Source organism: Pseudoliparis swirei, chromosome 8, assembly GCF_029220125.1.
Source record: "Pseudoliparis swirei isolate HS2019 ecotype Mariana Trench chromosome 8, NWPU_hadal_v1, whole genome shotgun sequence".
In the NCBI taxonomy this organism is placed as follows: Eukaryota; Metazoa; Chordata; class Actinopteri; order Perciformes; family Liparidae; genus Pseudoliparis; species Pseudoliparis swirei.
Window position 1 is genome coordinate 2555296 of NC_079395.1, and position 10934 is coordinate 2566229.

Here is a 10934-nt window from a genome sequence, read left to right on the forward strand (position 1 = left end):
GTTTATCTCATCTGCGACGCGCTGGTCGTTGACGTCATCCTGTGGCTGCTCATATGGTTGACCCATTTCTGACAGCCAGTCTTTTACTCTTTCCGTGAACTCATAAAACATTGTCATTTTTTCTTCATGATTTTTATTTTGCCTTGCAACTTCATCTTGTGGTAAAGGCAAGTTCACAAACGATTCATGCATTTCATTTGCGTCTTGGTAAAACTTGATGAATTTAGCAAGCTCAGCAGTCACTGAATTGACATTTTCATTTGATGCCATCAACTCACGAATGTTTCCCAAACACTTTTTGGCTTCTTTACATTTTGTACTTCTCTTTTGCTGGCACATTTCCGTGTAATAGCCCAAGCCTTTAGAAGTTAATTTAATGTTCCTTCTTGCTGACAGCGATTCAACGTCACTCGCCTTATCGTCAGCCATTTTTAAAGTGTATTATCACTGCTTGTTGTACAGCAATCAAAATCGGCAATCGGACATAAATCAGGCTTAAAGGCAGCAAACACAGACGGGGTGCTCACTGGCCGATCCGCTTCATCACACAGACACTCACTGAAGTCGGCTTTTTAATCAATGTGGCCGCTGATAGTGGTGCGCGTATTGCGCAATGATCACATGCAGCGCGTCACTGCTGTCAGACTTCTTAAACTTTACGAAACATGGCTGTGTGGTGACTTTTAAACTCCATTCGTTTAGCCGTTGTCCTCTACAGCAGTCGCATCACATACCAGTTTCTCCGTCGATAATCCAACACGATCCAATGCAATCCATCCAGTCCAATACTGCGGGATCCTCTTCTTGCGTTCACAGGCAAGGTTTTTTACTTTATGTAGTGGCCATTTGTCGTCCGTAATCAAACAAAAAGATAAATCAAATCGCCACTGATGCACCGTGGGTTTTGGTGTTGACGCATGCAAAAGAAAGTACTGTCCATTTCCGCCTGTTAGTATTCTGATAATTTATTTCTTAAACGAACAAAAAAGAACAAACAAAATGTTGACATTTCCTCTCCGTGCTGTGGTAAAAAACCATTGGCCACCCTGGTGCATGCTGGTCCTGTGCCTATCCACCTCTACATATAGCCACAGGTGCCCAGTGTTACCCAATCAGTGAACCTACAACTAATATATATTAAACTAAATTACAACTATCCTAAGAAACAACTAACATATCAAAACATAACCTAAGTAAGCAATAAATAATCAATATTACTTTACAATACAACCTAAATACAAAAGTCCAATTAAATAGCTCCAACAAGGTTGTTTATATTAATAAAGTAATACTATGAACCAGGTGTTTATATTAATAAAGTAATACTATGGACCAGGTTGTTTATATTAATAAAGTAATACTATGATGACAAAGTCTCTCAGATCTTTTTTGTCGTCCATCTCCTGGACGTTGTAGTTCCACCGTGCAGACTGACCTCACTAACATGCCGTCGCATCATAACTACGTAGTTTGGTGAGAGTGGAGTCTGATCCTCTTTTCCTAACTCCTCATGAACTCTCCTTCCCATCTCTCCTTGACCCCGTGACGTGTTCCCCAGAGGTCAAGGAGAAGTGGTTAGGAAGCGACGTTAGGAGGTCACTATCTGACTGTTGGACTGTGACCTTCTGTGTCCGTCTCCAGGAGAAATGCTGAGACTGTTGGTGAAGCAGAGACTCCAGGCGGCTTCTGAACACACTCTGGGGCTGATTGACAGATTCACAGCAGATTATGAGGAGGAAGTTTCTCGTTTGAGGGAAAATGAGCGACGACACAAACTCCTGGAGGCCGTGTTCAACCCTCGAGTTCAGCTGCACAGATCAGGTTTGTGCTTTTTCATTATTATCCCCGTCTTCGTGCTCGTGTTACGGGTTTACGTCGACACGGCGAGGAGATGTGTCGAGTAAATAATAATAAATGAGAGGGGGAGGAGGGCCCTCCTGTGAGGAAGGAGCACACGAGCAGATCCGAGGTCAGGACCACGTCACGGGATGTGGGTGCTGGAAGAGCCGGACTTGTTCTGGGAGAGCAGAGTGGTTTTGGGTTCTGACCTGTGCTGCCTGAGAAGGACTCTGTGATGCATCACATGAGCTTCTGTTTGACACGTGATCAGAGAATAAATCCTCCCGCTGGAAAGGAGAGAACGAGAGAAGGTCGTTGGCTGAATTATGACTTCACCAGACATCCAGTTGTGGAAATACGTTACAGTGTGGTGCATTGTTTTATAGTAATGTGCATTGTTTATAGTAATGTACATTGTTTTATAGTAATGTTCATTGTTTATAGTAATGTTCATTGTTTTATAGTAATGTTCATTGTTTTATCGTAATGTTCATTGTTCTATAGTAATGTACATTGTTTTAGAGTAATGTTCATTGTTTTATAGTAATGTACATTGTTTTACAGTAATGTACATTGTTTTACAGTAATGTTCATTGTTTTATAATAATGTACATTGTTTTATAGTAATGTACATTGTTTTATAGTAATGTTCATTGTTTTACAGTAATGTTCATTGTTTTATAGTAATGTACATTGTTTTACAGTAATGTTCATTGTTTTATAGTAATGTTCATTGTTTTATAGTAATGTACATTGTTTTACAGTAATGTTCATTGTTTTATAGTAATGTTCATTGTTTTATAGTAATGTACATAGTTTTATAGTAATGTTAATTGTTTTATAGTAATGTACATTGTAGGGCTGCAACAACGAATCGATAAAAATTGATTATTAAAATAGTTGGCAACGAATTTCATTATCGATTCGTTGTGTCGCGCGATTATTACGGCGCTTAATAAGTCGCGGAGTATAAACAAAGTTGAGTTGAGCGCAGAGCGGCGCAGGGGAAACCAGAGCGGACATGACGCTGCGTTGTGAGAGCCAATCAGCGCTGAGCTGCTCCTCTGTTGATGAATCTAATTGGCTGCTGCTGCTCACGTGGCGCTGGATGCGGAAATCAATCACGTAGTCGGAGACATTCACGGAGCTAAGTGCGCCTCCTTGTGACGTTATGACCCCAGACACCAGGGCGCTACATGTCACGACGTGTGTGGCATTTCCACAAGAGTATAACGTAGAAAACGTGGTTATTCCGTGGCGGATAGTGGAAAATATTTTTCCACGGAGAAAGGCAACGGAGATAAGCCACGACGCCACTCGCTGTGTGCGCTGCGCGTGCAGACAGCATTTAACCGAGCGGAGCAGCGTATGAGGGGCCGTGAGGGACATTATTCAGAATACCCTCTCACACACACTACTGAAAAGCTCTCACACACACACACTACTGAAAAGCTCTCACACACACTAGTGAAATGCTCTCACACACACTACTGAAATGCTCTCACACACACTACTGAAAAACTATACGCTCACACACACTAGTGAAATATTGCTCTCACACACACTACTGAAATGCTCTCACACACACTACTGAAATGCTCTCACACACACGAGTGAAATGCTCTCACACACACTAGTGAAATGCTCTCACACACACTACTGAAATGCTCTCACACACACTAGTGAAATGCTCTCACACACACTACTGAAATGCTCTCACACACACTACTGAAATGCTCTCACACACACTAGTGAAAAACTATATGCTCACACACACAACTGAAAATCTCTCACACATACTAGTGAAAAGCTCTCACACACACATGATATGAAAAGCTCTCATACACACATATAAAAATTTCACTTGAAACGGAAGGCATTTCACTTGAAACGGAAGGCATTTCACTTGAAACGGAAGGTGCAGTGTTGCCAGGTCCGGTTTTCCGCGGCATTGGGCAACTTTTGAAGTGTTGCCGCTGGTTGAATTTTGTGTCCGCTGGGTTATATATATATATGTCTAGGATCCGGTAGAGGACTACCATCCGTGTATGTGCTTTTACACAATGCAAGTTCACCTGATCCTCTTTGTTTTCACGTCCAAACTTTATTTTTGAGGTAAGAGGCAACGAAGACGATATCGACGTTTTTTTACTAGTGCTCTGCAATGCATTGAGTCATTGCAACGTGAGGAGTCCAACAATTACGGTCAGGAGAGGCTTTATAGAGAGCTTGAAGATCATACACGAACTCTATCTGCATTTCTTGCTGTGTCCAGATATAATCATGATGATAGTGATGTGAGTAATCTACTAGGATCATTGTATAGATGCTTTCGCAACTTTCTTCATGAACATGAGGCCAGACAGGGATCCAGTGATGTGACCAACAATTTGATACCCCCAACAATCTTGACTGGCCATCCAGGTCGGCCCCGATACAGCATAGCCGCCGAACAGATTGCTCACTGTGTATCCATTGGTATGACATGGCAGAGAATTGCATCGTGCTTTGGAATCAGTCAAGAACCCTATACAGACACAGACAAACTCTGGGAGTTGAGCCATTAAGATATGCAATATTGTCAAATCAAGACCTGGACAGCGCTAGACGACTATACTACAGAACACTCCAAATGCAGGTGAAGCATACGTTCTTGGAAGCCTGAGATCACGTGGCTTAAGGGTTCAGCGTTGGCGGGTCAGACAGAGCCTCGATCAAGTGGATCCCATTGGGCGGTCATTTAGACGCCACATGCCATACGCCGAAGGGTCTATAGTGTTCAGGCCCCCAACCAATTATGGTAAGTTGACTAGTAACTATTTTGTATTATCAATAAAGGTAATCAACAGTTTGCTAGCTTTACCTATATATGTTTTTATTTAATGTACTTTATATCTCCCAACAGGCATTTTGACGGCAACCACAAGCTGATTAGATGGCGGATGGTCTTTCATGGCTGTGTTGATGGCTTCAGTCGGACCATTATATACTTACGGTGCTTATCTAACAACAGAGCCTTAAGTGTCTTGTCATTATTTTTGGGAGGAGTACACAACTTTGGTTTGCCCTTACGGGTCAGATGTGATTATGGTATGGAAAATATACGTGTTGCCCAGTTTATGTTGGAAAGAAGAGGACTGAACAGTCGTAGTGTTATTACAGGAGTTTCAGTACACAACCAAAGGATTGAGAGACTATGGGCAGAATTGAATAGAGTTGTATCTAGACACTTTATTAATATGTTTAACTTCATGGAGGAGCAGGGTATACTGGACTCATTGAATGAAGTACATCTATTCTGTCTGCATTATGTTTATTTCCCAAGAATTGAAAGGGCAGTAACAGAATTTATCAACCAGTGGAATAACCACGGCCTGTCCACACAAGGGGGGAGGACTCCTCTTCAGCTGTGGCATACAGGGTCATAAACAATGTAGGAATCCATCCCGTTATAAATGACATTTTGATGACGATAACTACTATGGCATTGATGAAGAAGGGCCATTACCTGAACTTCAAACCAATAATGATGTTAGAATTCCAGACATTGATGTAACGATTAATGAGACCACAATGGACAGTATTCGACAAGTGAATCCACTTGAAAATGATGGGAACCATGGAATAGATGTGTTTTCTTCTCTTCTGCATTTTCTTCTCTGAAAAACATGCATGTTATGTAAGGTTTTGTTAAAACATTGTTTACTTCACCTGTGCAGTTTTCTCAGTGAATTACAAGAGTTATGTTAAAGTTAACATTGTTTTATTACACAAAAAATGAACAAACATTTGTGAACGCATTTTTTCAAAAAGACAGGCAGAGGGAGAAACAGACAGACACATAAGACACGGACGGATAAGAGACAGAGGGGGAAATGACTCAATATACTTTAACTGCGTAACTGCCTAAGGCAAATGTTTAACGCCACTGTGATAACTGCTTGGTTATTTAGTTTCCACTGTGCAAAAATTAAGATCCTGCAAGTCATTATGACTTCACTATCTCATAATTATTAGATGCTAAGTCATAATTATGAGATACTATCTCATAATTATGACTGACAGGATCTTAATTTTGTTATCACAGTGGCGGAAACGGGCTTCCATAAATATCAGTGTGAGGGGAAGAACAGTTCCATTTTATTCCTTTTTCAAAGACATATATGTTTATGCCCTGCCAAACCCATACGAGTTTCCGATTGCAAAGTCGAACTTCTCCTTAAAGAGCCGATATGAAACATGTAGTGGCAACTTGAGACAGTTGACACACGTGTTGGCCACAGGGAACATTGGGGTCGAGGAGAAGTCGTCATCTTCCTTCTGGATGAACTGGATGGAAGGAGTTGGAGAGAAGCCAATCGGTGGTAGCACAGATGCTCCAGTTGCAAAGGCCAATATTTTTTGGAGTTTGGATGGCCCTTCTTCCTCTATAAGAACAGAAAAACATTGTAAGTGGTAGTTGGTCCAATAAGCATGTATATGAAACAGCAACTCATTTGATACTAAATAAATTGTGAAATAAGAGTATTGTACTTGAAAAAACTGAATAACTCTTATAGCAATATATTTACAAAACACCTTTCATCTTTTAACAATCTCAAAGGTGCTACTTGATGACATTACAACCAAGAAAGTAAGTAAGTTTAAGCTATAATGTTTTTGTTACACAAGTATTTTTTTTTCTTCACAAAACACACACAAAAAACAATAACACTAAAATATAAATAGACACATAGCTTTACTTATACACTAAACTGTCAATTACCCTCTGCATCCTGGAGATAGTCTCTCCAGAAGGTAACGACTATCTCCTCAGCAGCTCTCTTGTTGCTCCCTTCTGGAGACAGCCAAATGCTGAAAACATCATCCATCTGGTCAGCAGTCAGTGTGCTTGGCTCATGACAGAGCAGGGGACGAAAGCTGTCTGGATGCCTTTGGATTTTCTCCAGAACCCCAAGCGTTTTCAGTCCTTCACAGAATCTGTACAAATAACATGGAATTTTGAAGAATTTAATTAGGTTCCTAATTCACTTGTGCATTGTAAATTTACTTAGTTTTATATACAAATAATAGATTTAGTTGGTCTATGGGTAAAATTCTGATTGCTACTCTGATTAATCTGACTGCAAACAACCAACACCTCTGAATACCTTTGAAATGGACCTTGAACCCTGTGGATGATCTGGAACATGACAATGTCATGTACCAGCAAATCCCTGTCTCTTATAGAGCGCATAGGCCTCAGACATCCTGCATTGGCCAAGTAGTCAAGCAGAGGTGCCGTTGTCATCTCAAGGTCCTCAAGGGTTGTACTTTCAGATACCTAGCATCACAAGGAGCATCAGGATAGTTTGTTATGGAGGCTACTTATTAGTAAGAACCCAGACACTGGACGCCTGCATAATTAACAAGGGTGCCCTAACTTGTTTTCTTCCAGATAGCTACAATGTGATAAACAATAAGGAAAATACACTTTGCCGACAACCTATAGGAAGTGAGCATTCAGCAATGAGCAGACTGGGCTGGATTGGTATTCCTCTCAAATGGAAAACGGCAAGAGAATATTATAATGTAACCTAATTTTAATGCAAGATAACATTTAGACTACCAACTGACCTTTTTTACTTTTTCCAAAAGTTCATTGTCAGCTATGTCGTCTAGCACTGGCTTTGCTGAACCATCAACCAGAAGAGAAAATATTGTTGGCGAGAGGAAGTTTGGTGGCGGACCACCATGTACTGCTTACAGCAATGGCTCTGCCAGCTGTGTAGTACCGGTCCTCTCTTAGAGCTTCAAAACAACAGGATAAAAGGAAATGTCATATTGATAAATACATAAAGACGCACTACCACATAAAATCATGGATTTCATTGTGCCATTGAATACATTGTAAATCAGTTCAAAAGCTGAAAGTTGTATGTAAAAAAAAAAGATTACAAAAAATTAAAATGGTCATTACCAGCACTGTCAAGAGCCAAGTTCTTGCTGTTTTCTTTCCTCAAACATGGGTGACCTGGCCATGGTCTCCATCAGCAGCCTCAAGAATTCCTCCTTGGCCCTCCTAAATCAATCCTTCCTCATTTCTCCCATGTCATCTGAGAATTTCACGAGATCATCAAGTTGGGGTTATAGGACACCTTTGAAATCCTCGCACGGCTCCCTCCCAGACAGCAGAGCGATTTATATTAAATTTGCACTGTTGCTTTGTGTTGATTTTGCTTGAGAGTTCCAGCAGTATCTCTTGAACCGGGACCTTTTCTACACTATAAAGACAACATCAAAAACAAATGATCAGATATGACAAAATAATCTTAAAATAAATAGTTCATATCAACTATGTGATCACATCATCCTCAATAGTTGACACATTCTGTGTTTGTGCTACTCACATTTGACTCTCCATACTGGCAATTATAGCCTGGTTGAACTCCTCATCATCTGAAGAGTCATCAGGAAGAGCAGCCATAAGTCTCAAATATGAAGAGTAGTCACCATCTTCACCACTTGTGCCAGGGTTGCCATCACTTCTTGCAAGGCTGCCTCCATCATCACCGCTTGTGCCAGGGTTGCCATCACTTCTTGCAAGGCTGCCTCCATCATCACCGCTTGTGCCAGGGTTGCCATCACTTCTGCAAGGCTGCCTCCATCATCACCGCTTGTGCCAGGGTTGCCATCACTTCTGCAAGACAGCCCATCGTGACCACTAGTGCCACTTCCTTGCATTGCTGTACGCCTTCTAACAACACTTCTGGTGGCGTGTGTGATGCCATAGCCATGTTCATCACCACTGCCAGTGCCAGGGTTTCCATCTCCATCCTGACTGCTAGTACAGGGTCATCCCTACTTCATTGCTCTTGTAGCAACCCTGGTGGTGCTAGGTCTGCCAGTGTGGATTTGTGAACCATAAACTTCCAAACAGTCATCATCCTGGTCCTTAGCAGTTGCACAACTGCTTAATGTTGATCTGGTAGTGATGTTGGAACATTCATTTTCTTCATCTGAGTCAGTCTTAAACAGAAAAAGAAAGACCAAAAATATATATCAAAAGCAAAATCACAACTTTGAAATTAAATAACCATATTAGAAACAAGTTATCGTTTGACCGATTAAAACAAGGAACCTTTGTTTGTGCTTTTCTCTGGTTTGATTGCGCTCAAACCTTTGCTTTAATTGTATATATTGTATACTGCTACAAGTAATAAACAGTTTACATTTCATTTTCGAAAGATACAATTCTATTCAGTGAAAAGTATTAGAAACAAATAAAAGAAAGAAAGCAAACTTACTAAAATGGTCCTTGATGGTCTCACATACAGGCCTTTGGTTTTAAAAATCTTATGGATTAGCATTCCATTCAGCTCCTGGCCCTCCTGGAGTTTAGGGACACCAGCTTATTGCCACAAGCCATTAGAAACTGGAGGCTACAAAGAAGATGGGGATATTACAACAACAAAAATGCTTTTAGGCTATGTCGTTTGTTGTACGATGGTGTGAGTCTGTGTGTCTCCTTGGTTTCTTGCTCCTACGAGGTATGTGACCGAGTCATGTACATTTTATAACAAATGCTATTGTATTATGTTTGTAATAATCATGATTGCACTTTGTAAACCTGTGTTTGTTCTTTAAAGTGTTCTATAAATAAAGATTATTATAATATTATTTACAAAGTAAGAATGAAAAGTCTTTACCTGACATCCTCTGGAATGTGCACACCAAAACCATCTCTGATGCATTCCACAACAGTCTGGTGGTCCCAGGCCTTCTGGAATTCAAAGGCACTGAGGATGTGCCCATGTTTGTGTAACCATAATTTTGGATTTTGTTTGCACACTATTCCCCATGATGGATTGGGAAGTAATATTACGTCCTTGTTGAAATGGTCATGCTGCTGTGATCTAGCTCTGAAATGAGAATGTAACTCTTAAGACGACATGAAAACAGCCACTGCACGTTAAGTCATGCTAACATAGATAAATACAAGACAGAGACCACAGTCGAGAACAACATACAAACAATAGATATCTTAAACACGCCCAGTTTGACAAGAGCAAAATACTAACCGTCACCCTTATCGACCCTCCTTTGGCTGTGAATTAACTAGGCTGCAACTAACGATTATTTTGATAATCGATTAATCGTTGATTATTTTATCGATTAATCGGATAAAAAAACTTTAATTTTCAACCCTTTATTCAAAACAGGGTCCGTACGGTCATGGAAAACCTGGAAAAGTCATGGAATTTTTAAATGGCTATTAGCAGGCCTAGAAAAGTAATTGAAAAAAATAAAATCCCAAAATATTTGGAAAAGTCATGCAAATTTGTTTTATTCAAATGTTAATTTACACGGTATAGATACGGTATGCTTTGGAATTCTCATTGTTAGTTTAAATACTACATCTTCTCACTTTGTCACGTATAGACAGAGTTTTCACAAAATGTTTAATCATGGAAATTTGGTTTAGTCATGGAAAGGTCCTGGAGACCCACTGGTCAGCATGGTGATGAACCCTGTTCACTGGTCACCATGGTGATGAACCGTCACAAACAGACTGACAGTTTTCCTCTCCTGAGCAGTGGTCCCCATGTGGACCCCTGAACAATATCAGAGACGCGTTCCGATTTATTATTTTTCTCACCTGGCCCGCTGCCGTTGAGATTGCAGTGAGACGCGGACAAAATGTGAAGTGGTGCTCTTCACAATAAAACATCTTTGATGGGACGTGTCGCGTCTCGGCCAATCAGCGTTCAGATGTCGACAGCGTTTGGGAAGTTAGGTTAGCTTGAATGTTAGTCCGCTACATCTGCTGCTGTCACGCTGCACGGTGTAGCGATGCTAACAAAGTACCGTACGTTAAAAACGATGTGATTTAGCATATTTTTAGTATCGATACTTCATTTAAAGAGCGCCCGATCAGAGCTCACGCGCTGCTCCGCTCCGTTAAATATTGTCTGCACGCGCAGCGCACAGCGAGTAGCGCCGTGGCTTATCTCCGTTGCCTTTCTCCGTGGAATAAATAACCACGTTTTCACGTTATACTCTTGTGGAAATGCCACACGCCGTGACATGTAGCGCCCTGGTGTCTGGGTTCATAA

General features: G+C 40.9%; 1 long non-coding RNA gene across 1 annotated transcript; it reads right to left on the reverse strand.

Annotated features, from left to right (window-relative positions):
• Window positions 1-5892: 5892 nt before the first annotated feature.
• On the reverse strand, window positions 5893-7568 carry LOC130198245 (uncharacterized). The gene is made up of 4 exons (XR_008832586.1): window positions 7456-7568; window positions 6990-7162; window positions 6605-6819; window positions 5893-6266 (listed from the first exon to the last, which is right to left on the reverse strand). It is a non-coding gene; the product is annotated as an uncharacterized LOC130198245 (long non-coding RNA).
• Window positions 7569-10934: the final 3366 nt, after the last annotated feature.